Source organism: Desmodus rotundus, chromosome 5, assembly GCF_022682495.2.
Source record: "Desmodus rotundus isolate HL8 chromosome 5, HLdesRot8A.1, whole genome shotgun sequence".
Taxonomy (NCBI): Eukaryota; Metazoa; Chordata; class Mammalia; order Chiroptera; family Phyllostomidae; genus Desmodus; species Desmodus rotundus.
The window spans coordinates 50,211,861-50,232,529 of NC_071391.1; the positions used below are offsets into that span (position 1 = coordinate 50,211,861).

Genomic DNA, 20,669 nt, shown 5'->3' on the forward strand with positions numbered 1-20,669 from the left:
CCCCTGCTGGAAGCGTGGGAGAAGCAACCAATCGATGTTTCTCTCCCTCTCTTCCTCCCTCCCTTCCCCCTCTCTAAAAATAAATAAATAAATTTTTAAGCATTTATGAAAAGCCTACTATATGCCAGACACTGCTAAAGATGTTGAGTATATAGCAGGAAAGACAAAGTAATCCCTGTCTTAGTCCATCTGAACTGCTGGAACAGACGCCATAAACTGGATGGCTTACAGACAACAGGAATTTATTTCTCACAGTTCTGGGGACTAGGAAGTTTAAGATCAAAGCACCAGGAGATTCAGTATCTGGTAAGAACTCGTTTCCAGGTTCATAGATGGCTTTCTTCTCACTGTGTCCTCATATAGCAAAAGGGGCAAGGAAAATCTCTGGGGTCTCTCTTTTTTTTTTAACTAAGAACTTTTATGTGTCAAAAAATGAAGAAAAATGTCAAAAAGTACATATGATTACTTACTGATTCATGCAATGTCTTAAGTGTTTTCTTTATTTTTTAAACTTTTAATTTTCATGTTTTACAGTTGTTCCAATTATTGCCCTTTTGCTCTCTTCCACCCAGCCCACCCCCCACTTCCATAGTCAATCCCCACCCCATTGTCCATGTCCATGGGTCCTTCATGTATGTTCCTTGACTAATTCTGGGGTCTCTTCCATAAGGACACTAATCCCATTCATCAGGGCTCCAACCTCATGACCTAATCACCTCTCAAAGGCCTCACCTCCAAATATCATTACATGAGGCATCAGGATTTAACGTATGAATTTGGGGGAGACACAAACATTCAACCCATAGCATACCCTCAAGGACATTATAATCATGAATTATAGATGCGGACTGGAAGCCTACATAGAACAAATGGCATTCAAGTTGGATCTTGAAGAACGAAGAATATTAATAGCATAGAGGAGGAAAGAATTCCGAGCTGAGGGTACACGGTGACACGAAAGTGAATGAAACGAAACCAGTATTTTTAGAAAGACAGAGTAGGGTCAGGAGAGATGAGGCTGAAGAGGTAGGCGCGGGCAAATTGTAAAGTTCCCTGAATAACAAATTAATTTACATATCACCCTACAAGCAGCGCGGGTACACTGATGGCTTTGGGGCAGAACAGTGACAGGATCAGAAAAACTGCTCCCGGCAGAATAATGGACGAATAAACGGGCAGAATGACTAGGGGCCTGGGCACTAGTTAAGAGGCAACTAAACACCTAGAGAAAAAAATGATTATGATCTAAACCAGAGCAGAGGGGATAAAAAAACAAAAACAAATTGGAAAAAGCTTCAGAGAAAAAACTGACAAGGTTTGATAATCCATTGGGTTGATAGCGTACGCTCGTTCATCCAGCAAATATTTACAGCGCTCACTGTTCCAGGCACTGTGCTAGGTAATGGGTGCGATGGGGAGTGAACATCACACGATCTTTGACTCCGGGGAGCTGAAAGTCTAGACGTATAACAAAAAGTCAAGTAAGAACAGAATTACAGATCATTACAAATGTCATTACAGAGAGTAAGGAGTACTGTAAGAGGATAATAGAGGGATCTTCTTTAGAGCAGTCCCGGTTCACGGCAGACACTCTCTGTTCACTAAAAGGAGAAAAAGAGGGAGGAGGAGAGAAGCCAGACTTGTGAAGACACGAGCACTGGGGAGGCGCATTCCCGGGTGAGAAGAACAGGCGTGAAGGCCCTAAGGCAAGAAAGACTTTCTCAAACCTGTATAACGCGGGGGAAGGAAAAGCCAGTCACTCTGACGGACAGCCACTGAGGTGGAGAGCAGCACAGGATGAAGGTAGAGGAAGAAAAAATATGGGCCGCGTCATTTAGAACCTTGTAAATTGTACTGAAGATTTGATATGTTCTCCTAGCTTTTCGCTTCTGGCTTAGAGGAAGACAAGATGCAACCTCCCTCAAATCCAGGTTCATCTGACACCTGCCGCCTCCACTGTGCTGTGAAAGTTGGACCCCAAGGAGATCAAAGTTGTATACCTAAGATGCATCAGTGGGGAAGTCAGTGCCACCTCTGCCCTAGCTCCCAAGATCAACCCCTGGCTCTGTCTCCAAAAGAAGGTGGGGATGACATCACCAAAGCAACCGGTGAATGGCAGTGTCTGAGGATTACACGAAACTGACCGTTCAGAACAGACAGGCCCTGATCATCCGCCAGAAGACAGGAAAAAAAGCAAAAAACATTAAACACAGTGGAGATGTCGCTTTTGATGAGACTGTCAAAACTGCCTGACGTATACAACCCCGCTCTTTAGCTAGAGAACTCTCTGAAAGCATCATCTCTCACTGGAGAGACGCTGGGGACTGCCCAGGCTGCGGGCTGCCGTGCTGATGGCTGCCGCACTCATACCATCTACAGTAGTGCGGTAGTAAGATGCCCAGCTAGTTAAAAACTACAAAAATGATATATAGACATAATTTCAATTAAAGATCATTTGACAACCAAAAAAAAAAAATTGTACATTTTCTCCTAAATAAAACAAAAAGCTTTTTACAAGTTTTAAGCACAGAGCGTAGTTAAAGGACTACTGCAATATCCCCGGGCAGAGATGGCGGTGCTTAGAGAGGTGACAGCAGCGATGAAAAAGATGTAAATGGATCCAAAAATTACATAGAAAGTAAAACTGACAAAACTGGGAGTGGAGCAAAAATGGGGGATAAGAGGGAAGAGGTATCAGGGATAACTCTGAAATTTCTGCTTTGAGCAACTAGGGAAATGAAGATGCCACTTGCTAAGACAAGAATAACTGGGAAAGGACCAGATTTGTGAAAAAGATCAAGAATGGATTATCACCAAGCCCTTATCACATGAAATGTTAAAGGAACTTATTTAAGAAAAAGAAGATCAAAACTATGAACATTAAAAAGGCAACAAATTCACAGCTATCAACAACTGAATCTATTAAAAACAAACAACAACAACAACAAAAAAAAAAACCCTAAGCAACCAAGCAGAACAGAAACAGAACCATAGATATGGAGATCATTTGGAGGGGTATCAGCTGGGAGCGGGATAGGGGACAATGAGGGAAAAGGTGCAAGGATTAAAAAGCATTACTGGTAGGTACAAAATAGACAGGGGTATATTAAGAATAGTACAGGAAATGGAGAAGCCAAAGAACTTATATGTATGACCCATGGACATGAACTAAGGGGCGGGGGGTATGGAGAGAAGGGGGGGGGACACTAGGCAGAGGGGGACAAAAGGGGGCAAAATTGGGACAACTGTAATAACAATCAATAAAATATACTTTAAGAAAGGAAACAAAAGCACTTATTTATTAGTGATAAATCATGGCTGAATCTTAAATGTATTAATGGTATTACAAAACAGCTTGTGAACTATAACTCTGTTGTTAAATAGAAGTTAACATTATGCATGTTAAGCCTTGTTAAAATTATGTGGCACTCTAAAGAAACTCATACTAATCTAAAAGAAAACCGCCCATTTTGAAATGTTGCCTTGAATAGTACTAAAAAGAATGGACCCTCTGGAAGGCAAATATGACTACAAGGGCCTAAATCCAGCGCCATTTCTCAGTAACATGTAATTCCTCGACTCAGATGAAATGAAGACCAACTCAGAACGCCAAAGTAGCTGCGAATCAGCTTTAAGAATCTGTCACATCCTTACTTGAAGGGCACACCTTCAACTTTGACTCAGGTCAGAGATATTTGCCCTGGACAGCTAAATATTTAGCACAGTGAGGTCTCTTCTCTCCTCCTCTCTCCCAGCACCAGACGCTGAAAGGGTTCTTATATGTTTGTTGAACTTGAGAAAATCAAACAAACGTTCTTAGTAAGGAAGTCATAGGACCTCAGTTTGAATGCTGGCTCTTTCTTTCAATCAAAAAATATTTGAGTGCCTACTATATGCTAGGAACTGTGAATACAACAGTGAGAAAAAAAGATACTTTTTTATTTTAAGGAAAAGGGTACTATGTTAAAACTTACTCTCTTTAGGGTGCCATCCCTTAAAGAGAAATAATCCTCTGGAGCTTAGGGTGGGAAGACATTAATCGAACAATGCATGGTGTATATAGTAAGAGTGCAGTTCTATGTATGCAAATAATGATATGAACGCTGAAGTGTTTAAGGGTGAAGGGTACTGATACCTTCGCAACTTATTCTAAAATATGCTTCAAAATAAGATGGAATGATGAATAAATAGACTAGGGGATGAACAGATATGCAATAGAGCAAATACAGCAAAATGTCACAGAATCTAAATAATGAGTATATGGATGCTCACTGTACATACTCCCCTCGCAATATTTTATTATAAAGAATTTTTAAACATACAAAAAAGTTGAAAGAAGTGTACTGTGAAACAGTTTCAAGAGGAGTCAAACTATAGGAGGGATTGTTTTCTCTTCAGTGAAAAATTTAATCTTTGACCAACAGTTCCATTTAGATATTGTAGATACCCAGAGGTGATCTCAAAACCACTTGAAAATTGGGATTAATCAATTTAGTCACCAATATTTGCTTGTTTATTTCAGCTGACAATCAGTGACAGAGAGCATTCTACCCTCAGGACCCTGCGAACAGTGCTGGCTCATCTATGCACTCTGGCACCCTGAAGGCGGGGGTTCAGGCGGCCACGAACTGTCTCTGTTCATCTATGAAATCAGAGTTAGTAATTCCTTCTCAATCCCTCAGAATTAACTAGGATATTGCAAAGGATAGCATTTGGAAAGGTCCCTTCTTACCACCCCAACTTCGTCTTGGACCTGTCACTCTTACTCCCTATGCACGAGACATAACCTTTTTTTCAGTTAACTCTACGTTTAGCTAAACCAGCACTATGCAACAGAAATATAATGCAAGCTACTTACACGACCTACATATGTAAATCTTAAATTTTCTAGTAGCTATATTTTTAAAGTTAAAATTAATTTGAAAATATATTTTAACACATTTATCCAACATATTAACATTTCAATATACAAAGAATGTAAAAAGTTATTTTAAATTATTTTTTCAGTACTAAATCTTCAACATCTGATGTGTATTTTATACTTACAGCACATCTGTATGTGTACCAGTCTCATTTTGAGAGCTCATGCCCCGGCTGGTGTGGCTCTGTGGATTGAGCACTGCGCTGCGAACCAAAGCGTCACCAGTTCGATTCCCAGTCAGGGCACAAGCCTAGGTGGCATGCCGGGACCCCAGTGATGGGCATGCAAAAGGCAACCACACATTGATGTTTCTCTCCCTCTCTTTCTCCTTCCCTTCCCCTCTCTCTAAAAATAAATAAATAAAATCTTTAAAGAAAAAAAAGGGCTCAATAACCACACTGGCTAGTACGCCATACTGAACAGAATAGCTCTAACCTTTTACTTTGAGGGCCGTTGTGCATTTAAAATGTTCCCTCTGCCTGACAGGCTCTATCCCCCACTCTCTGCATAACTAATATCTACTTATCTTACATGTCTCAGTTTAAGAACATTATCTCCTCACTTTATCACTCCAAAATTCTCTATATTAGTCCTTTATGACTTTTGTAGGACTTATCAAAACCTGCAGCTAACTATTTGTACATTTAATACTTTTCTGTGTATTTCCCCTCTGGAGCGTACGCTTTATAAGAGAAAGGGCAAGGTCTTTTTCTGTATTCTTTATAATTGTACCTTTAGTACTAAACACAAAGCTTGACACATAGGAAGCAATCAATAAACATTTGTAGACTAACTTAAAAATAAACAGAAGCACTGTAGAGATGTATTGATTTTGTACACTGTATGTATAAGTGTATGTTTTGACCCCTACTCTACCAGCCCGTAACAGCCCATAAATAAGGATACACTCAGCAGCCGTTCCCAATTGGCCTTTACAAAGCATCAATTTCAGACAATTCTCTGGCAAGTGACAATGGATAGAAACAACATGATTTTTTGAAAGAAAACAAGATGTAATTAGCTTTTACCATTCTCCAAGAACGAGGAATTTTTTTTAAGTAAAGGGAAAATCAAAGGAGTACCACTGGTGAAAGTAGCACCCAATGATCAGGGGCCAACACCAGATTTGGGGACAGAAGATAGGGATTTAAGATTCCAATGTGCAAACTCCCAGCCAGGTTATAATGCATAAGCCACTTAACTTCTCTCCATCTGATGCCTTAAAGATAGAATTAAATTAAATGACAATGTATAGAAAAGTGTCTGAAAACAGTAAACCCTAACTGTCTCTAGCCTGCTTGGAAAACTTGGGCTTTCAAAAGTCTATCATTATGAATGTTTCCCCTTTGGTCATGTGGCTTTTTGCTTTAAGTTACTTCACAGATTATATAGATAACTTGAACTAATCAAGCAAAATCTATCCTCACACCAAATAAAAATCTCAGATTCTGGACTGGTCAAATTCCAGATGGGAAAATAATCTTAAATGGAAAAAAAGTATATAAAATAGTAGTTCTCCAGGTGATAAGGAGTTAAGAGTCCTTCCAACTATCAAGGTTCCGCTCCACCCATCCCCCAACGTGGAAATTTAAATTTTGCTTCTCTAGTCCACTGAGACTTCTTTCCATAGTGAAACACTGTTACCGATGGACTATATCCTAGTGAAAAACTGCTACTGATAATGTGCTAGTGCAGCGATTTCCAACCAGTGTGCTGCAGAATTTCAGTAATTAGTTTACGTGTGGCATGAGATGAAAAAGGTTGAAAATCACTGTCCTGATGTCCTACAAGAAAAGAGGGCTGGGAGGAAGAGAGAAAAAAAATTACTCTCATTAAATATCTGAGCTGGGAAGTTGGCATCTAAATTAATGTATCTGTAAGACAGCTAAGGAAAGCTGAGGGTGCTTAAGTGACTGCCATGGTCACCCAGTAACAATCACAAAAGTATCTTCAGACCCCAACTTGATCTCTCTGCTCCTAACAGTCCTCATCTACAAAATGAATATAAATCTATACAATGATTATTTTGAGGAGTAAATGAAAAATCAAAAGTAAAGCAGTCGACCCTGTGAAAGTCATCAATAAAAGACCAGCTGTGCCCTGACCTGTGTGTCTCAGCTGATTGGGTGTCATCCCACAAAGCGAAAGGTCACCGGTTGCATTCCTGGTCAAGGCACATGCCTACGTTGCAGGTTCGGTCCCCGGTTGGGGCACATATGAGAGGCAATCAATTGTTGTTTCTCTCCCTCTCTTTCTTCCTCCTTTCCACTTTCTCTAAAGTTAAATAAATTTTTTAAAAATTTTAAATGAAATAAAAGGTCAGTTATAATGAGGCTGACGATGTTGACTGGTTCCTGATCTCACTCACCCTTAACGTAAACTGAGGTTGGGGAAAGGGGATACCTGAGAAACAGGGAAATCACATCCCAAACTCATTTTTTTAAAAGGTTAGAAGGAAATAGGTAAAGTGCTACTACCAGTCACCATTCTACAACAAAACTCTACTCTGATGGATTTGTTGGGTTTGGTTTGCTTGAGTTTTTTTTAACCTTTTATTGTTCTGTATTTCCCAAATTTTCTATGAGAATCATGTATCTGTTTCATAACAAAAGAAATATAAATGTATTATTAAAACAAGCAACAGGCCCTGGCTGATGTGGCTCAGTGGATTGAGCACGGGCCTATGAACCAAGGGGTCGCTGGTTTGATTCCCAGTCAGGGCACGTGCCTGGGTTGCGGGCCAGGTCCCCGGTGGGGGGCACACAAGAGGCAACCACACATTGATGTTTCTCTCCCTCTACTTCTCCCTCCCTTCCCCCCTCTCTAAAAATAAATAAATAAAATCTTTAAAAAAAAAAAGGCAACAGAGGCTGAGTGAAGACACTAAAATTGGAAGGGTAACTAACCCTCTGACAATATTTTAGCTCACTGGACCCTGGTTACCAACTTCTGCAAAAAAACCCCATTTCAGTGATTAAGGAAAATCCTAGGAATTGCCCACAGAATCCTGGAGCTAAAAGCACTTTTATAGGCCACGTAGCCTAAACTCTCAGCGAATGGGCAGTATCAGTCAAGCACTTTACAACTTACGTATTGCTGTGCGTTATCTACGGAGCTCATCTGATGGTCCTCCCAAGACTGTAAGGCACAGAACAGCTATGGTGTAATGGAAGAAGCATGAGTCAAAGAAGAAGCTTGAGTCAGAAGGACCTGGCTTCAAATCAAACCTATGCTATACAGCCTCAGGCTGTTTTCTCTTCTATGCAGACAGAGGTAAAACAGTACCTTTCCTAGCTAACCCAGAGAGCTGTAGAAAGGCTAAAGTGAGATAGTATCAGTGAAAGTACTTTGTGCACTACATAAAAGGCTCTCCAGCACCAGGGCCTTTCCTCCCTCTCTGCTCTTACCACTCCCCGCCTTGCACCCGTGCTCTAAGTGTACTAAGCCAATCAAGGTTCCCCAAACATGCGCTCAAGCCTTCTAGTGTTCACAGGTCTCACTATCTTACAGGAAGATCTTTCCTTCCCTCTCTTCCTACCCCTCCCCCACTGTACTTGATTAACCCCAGCTCATTTCTCAGAAGCCAACTTAGGTGTCACTTCCTTTAGGGAGGTTTGCCAGGCTACCCCCACTTCAGGTGCAGCAGATGGCTCTTCTCTGCCTTCACACTGCACCAGCATATATCTCCAGGTCTCATTTTTGTCTCCATACATACAGTATTACTGTCTGTGGACATCTGTCTTTCTTAACTGTGAACTTAAGGGTAGGGCCAGGTATGATTCATCTCTTTCTTCGGAGACCATGACAAGGCCTGATGCTTAATGTGTTTAGCAAACAAACTTTAAATGAAAATTAAAACATTAGTTTTCATCTAATAGGTACATAGACATTTATGCAAAATATAAGGCCGTCCTTCTGTCTGCATATCAGAATTACCTATAAACCTTCAAAAATAGAGATCCCAAGAGATTTTGATTAACTAGACTTGAGACGGAGCCCAGGCCATTTTTTTAAACATCTTCACAGATGGTTCAAATGCACGGCCAAAATTAAAAACCACTGCTACATACAATTGTAGTCATAAAACAATTCTACCTTAGATCTGTGCAGCTGAACATCTTACAACTCATTTTCACATATATTATTTCATTTTATCTAAACAACAACTCTGTGAGTTAGGTACTATTTCTTTTTTTCAAATGAAAAGTAAAGAGATAAATAAGTTCAATGTCCAAGGAGGTCTTTGCCTTATTCAAATTTAGTGCTCTCCCTTCCGCATCTATCTCCTTCCCTAGAAAGTGACAGACAATACAGCGGCAACAGACAAAGTACTATGAGGACGACATTAATCCCAGCTTTGTGGGAACCAGGGAGAGAATAAAGCAAGCTGGGCCTTGAAGAGCTATGCAGGCAGAGGAGGGTGGACGCCACACATATACTGTCACCGTCATTTATTATCCCAAGATTCAAAAGGCAGATCCCATGAAGGAGGAAAGTGTTCTTGCCAGCCCCAGCTGGCGCTCACACGGCCTGAAAAGGAAGGGGACAGGGACACTGGAAAAGGATGGAAGTAGGAAAGTGACAGAAGCAAGCCCCCAAAACAAGAATTAACTCCCCACTGCTGCAGGCAAATCACCTCATCCTGGCTCCACGAGTAAGAGCCAAGACACACATAATGGATTTTTTATAACCAAGACTTAGATCAATTTTAGAGAATTAATCAATACCAAACAAAACCAAATTAGTGAGGAGTCGATAACCTCCGGTTCTCTCTAGACTTACTACTAACTATTCCTAGAGTGGGTAACACCTGCAGGACCCTAGCACTGGGGGGATTTCCCCACCTCCAAGACTAGAAGGATGGGAGAGTGAAGGAAGTTACTCAGGGATATAAGGCTTAACACAGGAGCAGGAAAATGTATCACGTTATGTTCATACATTTCTGGTGGCAAATGGAAATGAATATTTAGGCGCGAGTGGCTCAGAATACTGGATGAAGTCTGATCTTTCAGCTGCAGTAGAGAAGTGTAATTTGTAAGTCTGCAGTATCCTGACCATCTGACACGGAGCTTTATCAGCAATTATGTTTTTTTGTGGACTTCAGTCAGGATTTTCTTAGAGGGAAGAGTCTAAAGTGATTAGGAAACACTCTAAAGAGACATTTCCAGTGAACCACAGTTCAGTTTAATAGCATTTAAAAGGCAATATGATATAGTGGCAACAGGAAAGGACTACATTTAAATTCAAAAAATGTCGTTTTTAACCAATATTTAGTCATTTGCTAACAATGTGCGTTTGAGCAAGCCAAGACTTCTATGACCCTCAGTCTCCCAACTCCTGTAAAATGGAAATACCCATCTCACAGGACTGCTGTAAAGACTGAACAAAAACACCAGGGCAGATGTTAGTCTTTTCCCTGTAGGAAACATAAATGCAAATGCATGTAAATCTGTCTTCACCAATCTTTCTGTGCACAAAAGAGGAGAGCGGGCTAAACGACAAACAATTTTATTTTAACTCTCTCAGCAATATACTTGCCAAACATCCCTATATCCTCTGTTGGGAGAAATTACAGCACCTGGGTAATGAACATAACACATAACTGCTCGGATCAAGCGGATAGCGACTGGAATTGACGTCTGCCACTTCCTTTCAGCAGAGCCTTGAACAAGTCCGCTTTGCCGGTGTGAGCGTCAACCTCCTTACCCACGAACGAGGTACTGGCAACCACCCTGCATGCTTAAAGACTGGAGAGAGCGTCTCACCTGACAGGTGTGCTATAACCTACTGTTAATTACCATGTTTACTACCAGCTAACCACCAGCTAACCAATTACACTTCTCAAAGGTTTCTTTATATCCAGTATTTTATTTAGTTGCTTCGTAACCTTGTAAGCTGGTCACACAAACTTTTACTGTCCCCACTTTACAGGCAGAAGAGGGGCAGAGATAAAATTACTTGCACAAAGTCACGCAGAAACTGAAGTTCGTTCTCCTGACTTTCTCCCGCATTCGCTGTTCCCCCCTCCCCAAATTACATTAGTCTTTAGGAATTAAAATGGCATGTATGAAACAGTGTATTCTTTTGGTAACCTTAAACTTCTCTCTTTAACATACAAAAAAAAGTTTAGTCCCTACTTCCTGGTTATGATTTAGGAAGATAAATAGGGAGAAAGGAAACTTCATTAAAACCAGAAACAACCAAATTGAGAATTAACTCAATTCAGATTAGTGCTTGCTGATTCTACCCTGATTTTTCTTTTCATTTTCCCCAACAAAGCCATCAACCTCTTAATTAAAAAATTTTAAAGTCTGTTTATCGAAATGATGCTTATTTGACAAATTATTCCTAAATTGAGGGGGGAAGTTAAGAAGACAGCTTCCCCCCATCTTTATGAGTATACATCATTTTTTTATGCCTCATTTTATCCCTTCATTTCAGGACTTACCACACCACGCTGGGGTACCTTTAACTACTTAAGACTCGAATTATCTGAACACGCTGACCCAGCCTGAGGCCTGGCACATGGCAGGGAAGGACTCAATAAATGTTCATAAATAAATGATGAACAAATGAACAAATGCAGCCAATCTCCAAGGAGGAACTTGGGAAAAGAGAAAACTGGATATTGTATCTTAGAGCTAATAAGAAAGTGAAAGACAAATGTATTTAAAGAGCTTCATAAGGAAGGAAAACCTTTGTGTAGAGTCAGACAGGCCCTTGTATGGCTTTAAGTATCACGAGAGAAAGACCAAACCACAGGAGATCCGGAAGAGACAGTTTCAAGTTAAAAGGCTCAAAAGTCAGGGTACGTATTTAGACTTGCAAAACCAAGTTGCAAATTCCTAAGAAACAATCCTGGCCTAGGATATTTCAATGGCAGTTTTCAGGTCTTGACTAGAACAAAAGCCAAAAACCCCTGCAGGTTTGGTGGAAAAGACAGATATAAAAGGGCGGGGGTGGGGGGGTGGAGCCCAATCTAAAATAAATCCCAGAAAAATGTTAGAATCCACTTAGAGTTTAATATTAAAGCATGGTTCCTCTTCATTCTGAAAACCATTCTTGAATAAAACCCCAATGTGGCAGCTGGCAGTAAATGGGACTTAATCTTCTTATTCATTCAACAACTATCTAAGTGCCTGCATATAGTCACTATTCTAGGCACTGAAATTAAAGCAGTGAACAAAATAGATAAACTTCTCTGCTCTCAGGAAGCTTTCAATTTAGTGCCAAAAGCTGGACAATAGACAGGCAGAAAGTACTATGGAAAAGGAGGGAGAGCAAGGGGGCTGGCAAGGTGCTGATCTTAGGAAAAGCAGATCCTTTAACCCAGCAGCTTTCCAACTTTATCAAGTATCAGAATCACCTGGAGGGCTTGTTAAAGCAGAGGTTTACAGCCCCAACTCCAGAGTTTTTCATAGGTAGGTCTGGGATGGGACAAATAATCTGCAAGTCTAACAAATTCCCAGATTATACTGATGCTGCTTGCGGCAGAACAACACTTAGAGATAACTGTTATAACCCAAAGGACTAGGTATCATCCATCTGTCTCCCGGGCTTTGACTTGCTTCTTCATTCATACACTCGTCCATTTCAAACACTGATTCAGTGCAAGGAACTTTGGTAGACACTAAAACTAAACAGATCCTGCCCTCAGGAAATTCACAGGTGAATGGAAAAGACAGGCACCAACTCAGATAATTGCAATAGTGCTATAGAGCATTATAAGAGTGATATGTAGAGGAACCAGAGAATGAAGAAGCAACTCATTCTAGGAACGTAATAAAAGGAGAGACTAAGGGACTGCCGCTTTCCAGAGAGCCAACAAGCCCTTCTCCACAGGCAGGTGGAAGGTGGGAGGCTGGCATTCCAGGGAAAAGGAACAGCACAAGCAAAAGCAGGGATAAGAAAGAATATGGCCGGAGAGTTATGCAAAGTGAGGCTGCAAAAGTAGGCAGTAGGCTGATCTCTAAAAATTTCTTATTCAGGTTTGAGTTTGAAAATTTATCTTTATGCAATGACTAGTCGGGGTAGGAAAAAATGATGTGATGAGTTTTGTTTTACAAAGATCTCTCTGGGTCCATGGTATCCTCCTTTCAGAAAGCACTGCTTCCCCCAAGCCCAGCACACAGCCTCATAACACGTGCTTAGTAAATATTTATTGAATTGAATTGAACTGAACAAGCTTTTTATCAAGCGCTGTCTTAACGGATGTGTGGCAGGTCACCACCTCCCCTTGAGGACTCACTTTAGCCAGAGCAACACTTGTAAAACAGGTCCAGCAGCCTCAGTTATTGCACACGACTCCCTGTACAGCTGGAATCCCCCAGAGATTAGAGCAGGCCTTCATCCTTTACACGTCCACCTCACCCACTAGACTTTGAGCTCTTTGAAGACAGGGAACCTCTTAATAGACAGACTCTGAATCCCCATAGCCCCAGCAGGAGGCCTGGAACACAGCAGCTCTCCAGACCCCAGCAGTGTGGGGTCAAAGGATGTCTGAACAAGCACATTAGCCAGATAAACCCAGGAGCTTACACAGGTAAGGATATGGACAAGCTTCAGGGAATGTTTCAGGGTCCATATTCCCAAAACCCTTTTTGAGAAGCAGAGGCTCTAGCGGAGGGGAGGTGGACCTCACACGCACCGACTGGGGACTGCCCCAACAGAAACAACAACAACGTTACAGGTGCTGCGGCAAATCCTACAGGCCTGGGGGGCTCCAGTGAGAAGCCCGATTCGCCTGAGAGGAGTTTGGGAGTGGATGCGAGCAAAGATTTCAAAGTGGGGAGAAGCAGGGATTCTTCAGTGGTCTTGAGAGCTGAGGAGGTGCTCACTGATTATCTTCCTGTTTCTAGGGCATCAAAACAAACCCCTGGAACCCCTTTAAGGCTGGAAGTGACCTGCTCAAGGTCACACAGGAAGGGGGTGAAGTCACAGGTAAGATCAATGAGGCATCGGTGTACTGTTCACTCCTGTCTTCTCCCAACAACACTGAGAAAGCCCAAAAGCACAGGAGGCAAAATTAAAGATTTTTCTCAGCAGCAATTCTTAAAGGCTAGACTAATGGATTTGAATTGTTATTGGTAACCACAGGACCAACCCTTCCCTTCGCCTTTCACAACTGCGGTGGAAAAAAGCCTAAGAGAGTTATCCAAGGAGTTTAACAAGCACGAGCACTTTGCTCCCTACACCCACAACTTCTCAAGTGTTCTTCCAAAAACACTCTCACCGATGTTTGCGGTGAAAATATTCAAGGCAGTGAAGGCTATAATAATCGTGTCTTTTGAAATGGAATTAATGAACATAAAATAGTTCTCCTCTCCCTGTTTGGCTTTAACTGCACAAGTTACTGAGTATTCCCGGCGTGGGGGAGGGGCTGCCGAAGTCGGGCTCCATCTAGCTGAATTCTTCGAGGAGTGGAGCCCTACAGGTGATCGCCCCGGCCCGGGCAGGGCTGATGTTTCCGTGCAGAACAGCTCGGACGCCGCTTTGCTGGGCTTCCCGATCGCGCGGGCCAGGGGGAGCGCGGGAGGACCGCAAAGTTCGGGAGGGAGTCGCCCCAGACCCGAACCTGTCGGGCGCCCGGCCCCTCCCCCGCCCCGTCCGCCCCCCGGTCCCCCGGCCCCCCCCAGCCCGAGACCGGCGGCCGCGCGGGCGAGTGCACAGGGAGCCTTTGTTGGCCCGACAGGAACCCCCACACTCGCGGGGCGGCGGCCCCGCCTCCTCTCACCTGGGGTCCCCGCGCCCGCCGCGGGGAATGAATGGGCCCCGGCCCCCCACCTCGCGCCGCCCGCTCCCCCGCGCCCCGGCGGGCCGGCCCGGGACGCCAGCGGCACTGGCGGGAGGCCGGCGCTCACCTTCCGCGCTCGCTCGCTCGACTCGGCGGCTCCTGCTCCTCCTCCTCCAGCACCGTGGCGGCGGCCGAGCCCGGGCAAGTGCGCGAGGGGCCGCCTCACTGGCTCGGCGCCTCCCCCACCCGGCTCGGCCGGCCGGAGTCCCCGCAGGACGGGGAGGGGGCGGGAAGCAGCCGGGCGACGCGGGCGGAGGGCTGCTGCGGGGGGCGGGGACGAGAGCGGGCTCCGGAGGCCTCCGGGGCAGGCGCTGGGGAGACCGAGAGCTCCTCGAGGGGGTCTCGAAGGCGCGGAGCTCGGTGAAAGAGGGGGTGAGGGGGAGAGGGGAGGGCGTCGGGGGAGCAGAACGGCCGGGGCGGCGAGAGGGACGAGCTAAAGGGGAGGGAGTGTGCGGGGGAGGCCGCGAGGGGCGTCTACTGTGCGGCTGGCACCTTGGGCTCCAGCTGCAGCCGCGGCCCCGCCCGCAGTGGGGCTATTGTGCGCCGCGGAGCCGGGCCCGACAGCCAGTCCCACCGGCCCCCACCTCGCTGCGGGCGAGGCCGCGGCGCCCGCGGAGTCCCGCCCGCCCCGCCTCCCGCAGGTGGGAGGGGGCGGGGAGGCCGGAGCGGACCGACGCGAGCGCGGCCGACCCAGGCTCGGGGATGGCAAGCGCCCTGGATGACGTCATCGGCGCATTACGCCAAAGACGAAGGGAATCACCCGGTGGCCGCATGACGTCATTGCTCTCCAGTCTCTGCGCTCCGCTAGCGCTCTACCGCTGCAGGCTGTTTGACTCGGCCTTAGTAGGGGAGGGTTTGGGGGCAATATCTGCGGGCGTTAATGGTGTAGTCAGGGTGGAAAAAGACTGCTAAGCCCCTGGTCTTGTGGTCCTCTTTAAGGTTACAAAGCACCAATGCATCAGCGAGATCATTGCCGAGAGCAGAATTTGAAAACCACCCCAGCTGTGACCTCAGAGCCAGGCATTTTTAATACGATTTGGAGTTGGGGTTTTGCAGGGGAGGTGGGGGAGGTAGGGAAGAACAAAGAAACAATAACGGAGATTTTGAGCTATTGCGTACTGACATTGAAATAACCGGGCTTCCTTTCCCGTTCCTCTTCTAACACGGAGACTACGTTCAACCCAAACCTTTCCCCTGAGCTCAGATTCCGTATTTCCCAATGCTTTCTAGACAGCGTCACTTACATCCTTAACTGTACCTGAAATTCCACGTGACCAAACTGAAACACTAGTGACTGGGGGTCTGGAATCAGATTCTTCCTTCAAATACCAGCTGTACAAATGTTAGTGACAAGATCGTAACATGTCTAAGCCACAATTTCTCCATCATAAGTAGTAACCGTGTATCCTTAACTTGGTCTCTACAAGCCTCAGTTTTACTATAATGACAGTAACTACAATGTAGCACCCATTAAGACCTTTGGAATTTTGTCTGTACCATTTTCCCTTAAAGATGGGCCTCATGTTACTTTCTGGCCTTAGTGAATGGACCTCCATCCGGCAGCCCCTATTCTTCCTCGCCCAACACCCCAAACTAGTCACCAAATCTTGTAGTCTGCTATGTATTTCTCCAACCTTGCCCTCCCCTTTACTCACTACCATCACCTGGACAACGGGAGCGGCTTCCAGTCTCTCAAAATTCAATCCACTCCTACTGGTGACCAGGGTAGCCATTTAAAGCCTCAAATCTTACTATGCTGTCCCCTGTTTAAACACTTTGGAAGGCTTTTGTTGCTTTCTGGATCGGGTTCAAACTCCTTGACACTGTGCAACCTTGGTGCTTACATCAGCCATTCTAGCTTCATCTCACACCTTTCATCTTTTGTTCCAGCCACACAACATGCTACTTAACGTTCTTCGAACACACTTATCTTCTTGGCTATTGAGCCCTTTCTGTCTTTATCTCTTTGGCCAACACCTCTTCATTCTGTAAAGCCCAGTTCAAATGTCATATTCATTTATTCATTTGACTAATATTTCTTTTTTATTATTTTTCCTTTTATGTTTTTTATTGTTGTTGAGTTACAGCTTCCCACCTCTTTCCCCATTGCTCACCCCCACAGTCCCCACTCCCACAGTCAATCCCTCCCCATTGTCCCTGTCTACCAACTAATATTTCTCAAGTTTCCCTGAGCCTTCACAGTGTTGTGATCCTATAGCACTTCCATGCCCTTTATGGCATGTAGCATGCTGTGTAGTAATTGTATTTGTGTATCTGACTCCCCGAGCTCCCTGAGATCAAGTCCTATTCCTACCCATACTGTCTATATCTCTAGTATCTAGAACAGTGCCTGACACATAGTTATAGAATCAATGTTATAAAAACGTATCAGATAAAGGCTAACATAGTGCTTACTATGTGCCAGACACTGTTCTAAGCACTATCTCCTTTAAGCTTCTAACAACCTTTTGAGATAGACTGTTATCCCCCCATTTTATTAATGAGAACTGAGGCACAAAGGAGTTATGTAACTTAACCCAAGACCATAACCCAGTAAATTAATCCTAATCTAAACTGTTTCTGTATGGTGTCTGTGGTGGGCAGATTAACGGCTCCCTAAAAATATTCACATTCTAATCCCCAGAACCTACAAATATGTTACCTTCCATGACAAAAGGGACATTGCAGGCGAAATCAAATTAAGTATACATTTTTTACAGGAACTAAAGAAGTTTGTGTATTGAGGGCAAGAGAATGCAAGCAATATAAGCATCAAAAGCTTATTTGGCTTTAATTGGGTTTCTTTCTTTTTGTCGAGTGTGGGTGGGCTTTTATTTGTACACTTTCTAAGTGTCCCAGTCTGCTCATGAAGTCCATATACAAGGGGAGTCTGTGGGGCAAAGATTCCTTAAACCACCCATTGGGAGAGCTCTTGTCAGGGCGGGAGAACTGCTCGGTGCTCCCTACTTCTTTCCCTTCTGCATCACGCGTGCCACTAAATAGACATTGCACGTGATGGTGAGCCCAGCAGTTCGCGAAAAGCAGCTCTGGAAGCCCACTCTGCCCTCTCAGCGCTGGTCCGGGTCCTTCATTATATTGTCCACAGCCAGAGGATCTTTCTGATTTTTTATAAATATCTAGAGAACTCCTCTTCCATGAGTATTCTCAGGTCCTCCTTTCGGTTTTGTTTGTTTGTTTGTTTGTTTGTTTGTTTTAATTTTTTTAATCCTCACCCAAAGATATGTTTATTGATTTTAGAGAGAGGAGGGAGAAAGAGGTAGAGAGAAGCATCAACGTGATTGATTGGTTGCCTCCCATGTGCGCCGTGACCAGGGATTGAACCAAAACCTAGGTATGTACCCTGACCTGGAATCAAGCCCACAGACTTTTGGTGTATGGGATGACACCCCAACCAAGTGAGCAACCTGGTCAGGGCTCAGGTCCTCCTTTGTTAAGTAGCCTTTGTCCCCAGCAAATATGTGAAATGGGAAGATCATGGTTTCCATGGTGTGTTCCATTTGAGACAGAAATTTGGAGAGGTCTTGGCTGAAGGCACAGCAGGATCGTTGGCTGGGACACTGGGCCAGTGCTAAATTAAGGGTCTTGAGATGGGGAGGTTATTCTGGATTATCCAAGTGGATTCACTGTATCACAAGGATCCTTCAAAGTGAAAAGGGAAGCAGAAGAGTGAGGAAGAGGTAGGTTAGACTACAGAAGAGGTCAATGTGAGTTGTGATTCAATGTGAGAAGCATCCCACCCACGCTTTGAAGACAGAGGAAGAGACCTACCAGCTAAGGAATAAAAAGAACTCCAGAAGCCAGAAAAGGCAAGAAAAAAATCCTTCTTTGGAGACTTCAGGAAGAAACAGAGCTCTGTGAACACCTTGATTTTAGCCCAGGGACACCCATTTAAGACTTTGGAACCACAGAACTGTAAAATAATGTGTATTTGACTGAACAGCAGGGTATGACCCCAGAATACCCAGCAGGCAGGGAGGCAGTGGTGGTAAAGAGTGTGATCAGAGCATCCAGCCCTGGTGTAGGGACTGAAAGCCATCCCCACCCCCATGCACGTGTCCACACACCCTCTCAAATAAAGCATGCTGCACCATAAAAAATAAAATAATGAATTATGTTGTTTTAAGCCATTATATTTGTGACAGTTTGTTACAGCAGCAATAAGAAACTAAGACAGTCTTGTATCAAGGGCAACAACTCTGTGCTAACAAGTGGGAGGCAGCTACTTGCTAGAGGTACAAGGTTCTCCATTGCATCCACCCCAGTGGATCTATCCCAGGCCTCAAGGTCCCACTCTGCCATAGACACCCTGACGTTAGTGTGAGAGAACAGCCAAAGAAGCTCTGCCACCCTAACAATTATATTCTCAGCCCGATTTTCAGCCTCGTGTGCTCTCCAGCTGCAGGAGAAGAGGGTTTTTAAAAAAATCTTCCACAACGTTCCTCTGGATTTCATACCATGTCCTGAATTGATAAATAGATAACCTGAGCCTGAAATTCTCTTTCTTCTAGGCTTTTAAGATATTTAACAAAACCCAGCCAATTCCATGGAACTAAAACTAACATTACCCCCACTCCATGCGAGTGCTGCAGCGTGAGTTCTCAATGGGGGCAATATCTCCCCCAAGAAAGTGGACACTTGTCCTTAAGTGGGAAAAAAACCTTAGATATTACAGTGGTTTGTGGCATCCAAACCTCAGCCCTATTTGACAAAATCTCATACCTTAGTATTTAATTTCTCTGGCTAGGGATATTTTGTTTGTATGCATTTTTATTGAGATATAGTTGAAATATAATGCTGATTAGGTGTATAACATAATGATCTGATATATGTATATGCAAAATGATTGCCACCATATGTTTAGCTAACATCCATCACCACATAATAGTTACAAATTCTTTTTCTTGGGATGACAACTTTTAAGATCTACTCCCTTCGCAACTTTCAAACACACAAAAGAGGATTGTTAACTATGATCACCAAGCTGTGCATTACATCCCCAAGACCTTGTTAACCTTATAACTGGCCGTTTGTACCTTTTGCCCACCTTCATGCTTGTTGCCCGCCAGACCCTCCCACCGCATTCCTGCCCCCCCAACACACATACCTGGGATTTTTTAAATATAATTTTTCTCCTTGGGACAGCAATATTTTTTTAAAAAACAGATTAAGAATTTGTATGCTAGAGCTACTGCACAGTCAATGTGCTCCTTCCAGAGGTACTTCCACCTGCCACAGGTGAAGAGCTCGGTTGTGACAGCTCAGCCATGTCAGGGGCTGGCACCGCTCCACTGATCGCCAACAACAGAGTCCTTGTTGCCATCTGATCGGCAACTACTTCCATCCCAGGATCTCACCCTGAAGTGGTCCCTATGTTTAGATTTCCCAAAAAGCAAAGCCTGAGATAAATACATGGGTGCGGGTTGTTTATTTGGGAGGTAATCTCAGGAAACGGTAACGAGGCAAGGGAAAGGAAAAGCCCGTGTAGGGTGTGTTGTTGAGGGTCTCACTTCTGCCAGAACTTCCCAGAATGCCTCCCAGAATAGATCCCCTGAAAGGTTAGAGTTCTTAGCTACTGGCTTCCATCCCTCCTTGGGTGAGGCATTCCCAAGGCTGCTGATTCCCCGGACTTTGTGGCTTTGCTTGCAAGTCTAGCAAGCAACTCCGGACGTCAGAGAAAACCCTCCGGCAGCATAAGGAAAGATGTGCGGTGGACACTTGAGGTGACACACTGGCAGCACGAGGAGAGTTGGAAATGGCCACCACACTTGTGCTGCCGTCAGAGGTGGGCTAAGGAGGTGTGACGACACATACCAGAAATATCTGCTACAGACTAAGCAGGGTTCATTTATAGCTTCACATGATAAAAGCAGCTTTAGTAGACAGTGCCAAACCCATTTTCAAAATACTTGAGACAATTTATCCTCCCACCAAGCA

The 20,669-nt window shown here is 44.1% G+C and overlaps 1 protein-coding gene, 1 long non-coding RNA gene and 1 pseudogene across 6 annotated transcripts in view; 1 reads left to right on the top strand and 2 right to left on the bottom strand.

Moving 5' to 3' along the window:
• Positions 1-15,342, bottom strand: part of PAK1 (p21 (RAC1) activated kinase 1) — a 137,660-nt gene extending 122,318 nt beyond the window's left edge. The window contains exon 1 of one of the 5 annotated variants that reach the window (XM_053924676.2): positions 14,782-15,342. The gene's annotated coding sequence lies outside the window, so the exon portion shown is untranslated. Of the gene's footprint in view, positions 1-13,169; positions 13,185-14,654 lie in introns of those variants that run through there. The other 4 variants (XM_053924674.2, XM_053924675.1, XM_053924680.2 and 1 more) reach the window with 4 other exon arrangements.
• Positions 13,287-14,339, top strand: LOC128780950 (uncharacterized). Its single transcript, XR_008426888.1, has 3 exons — positions 13,287-13,463; positions 13,780-13,861; positions 14,018-14,339. It is a non-coding gene; the product is annotated as an uncharacterized lncRNA (long non-coding RNA).
• Positions 15,343-17,677: 2,335 nt separating the features above from the next.
• On the bottom strand, positions 17,678-20,055 carry LOC128780886 (protein S100-A10 pseudogene; annotated as a pseudogene).
• Between the last annotated feature and the right edge of the window lie 614 nt (positions 20,056-20,669).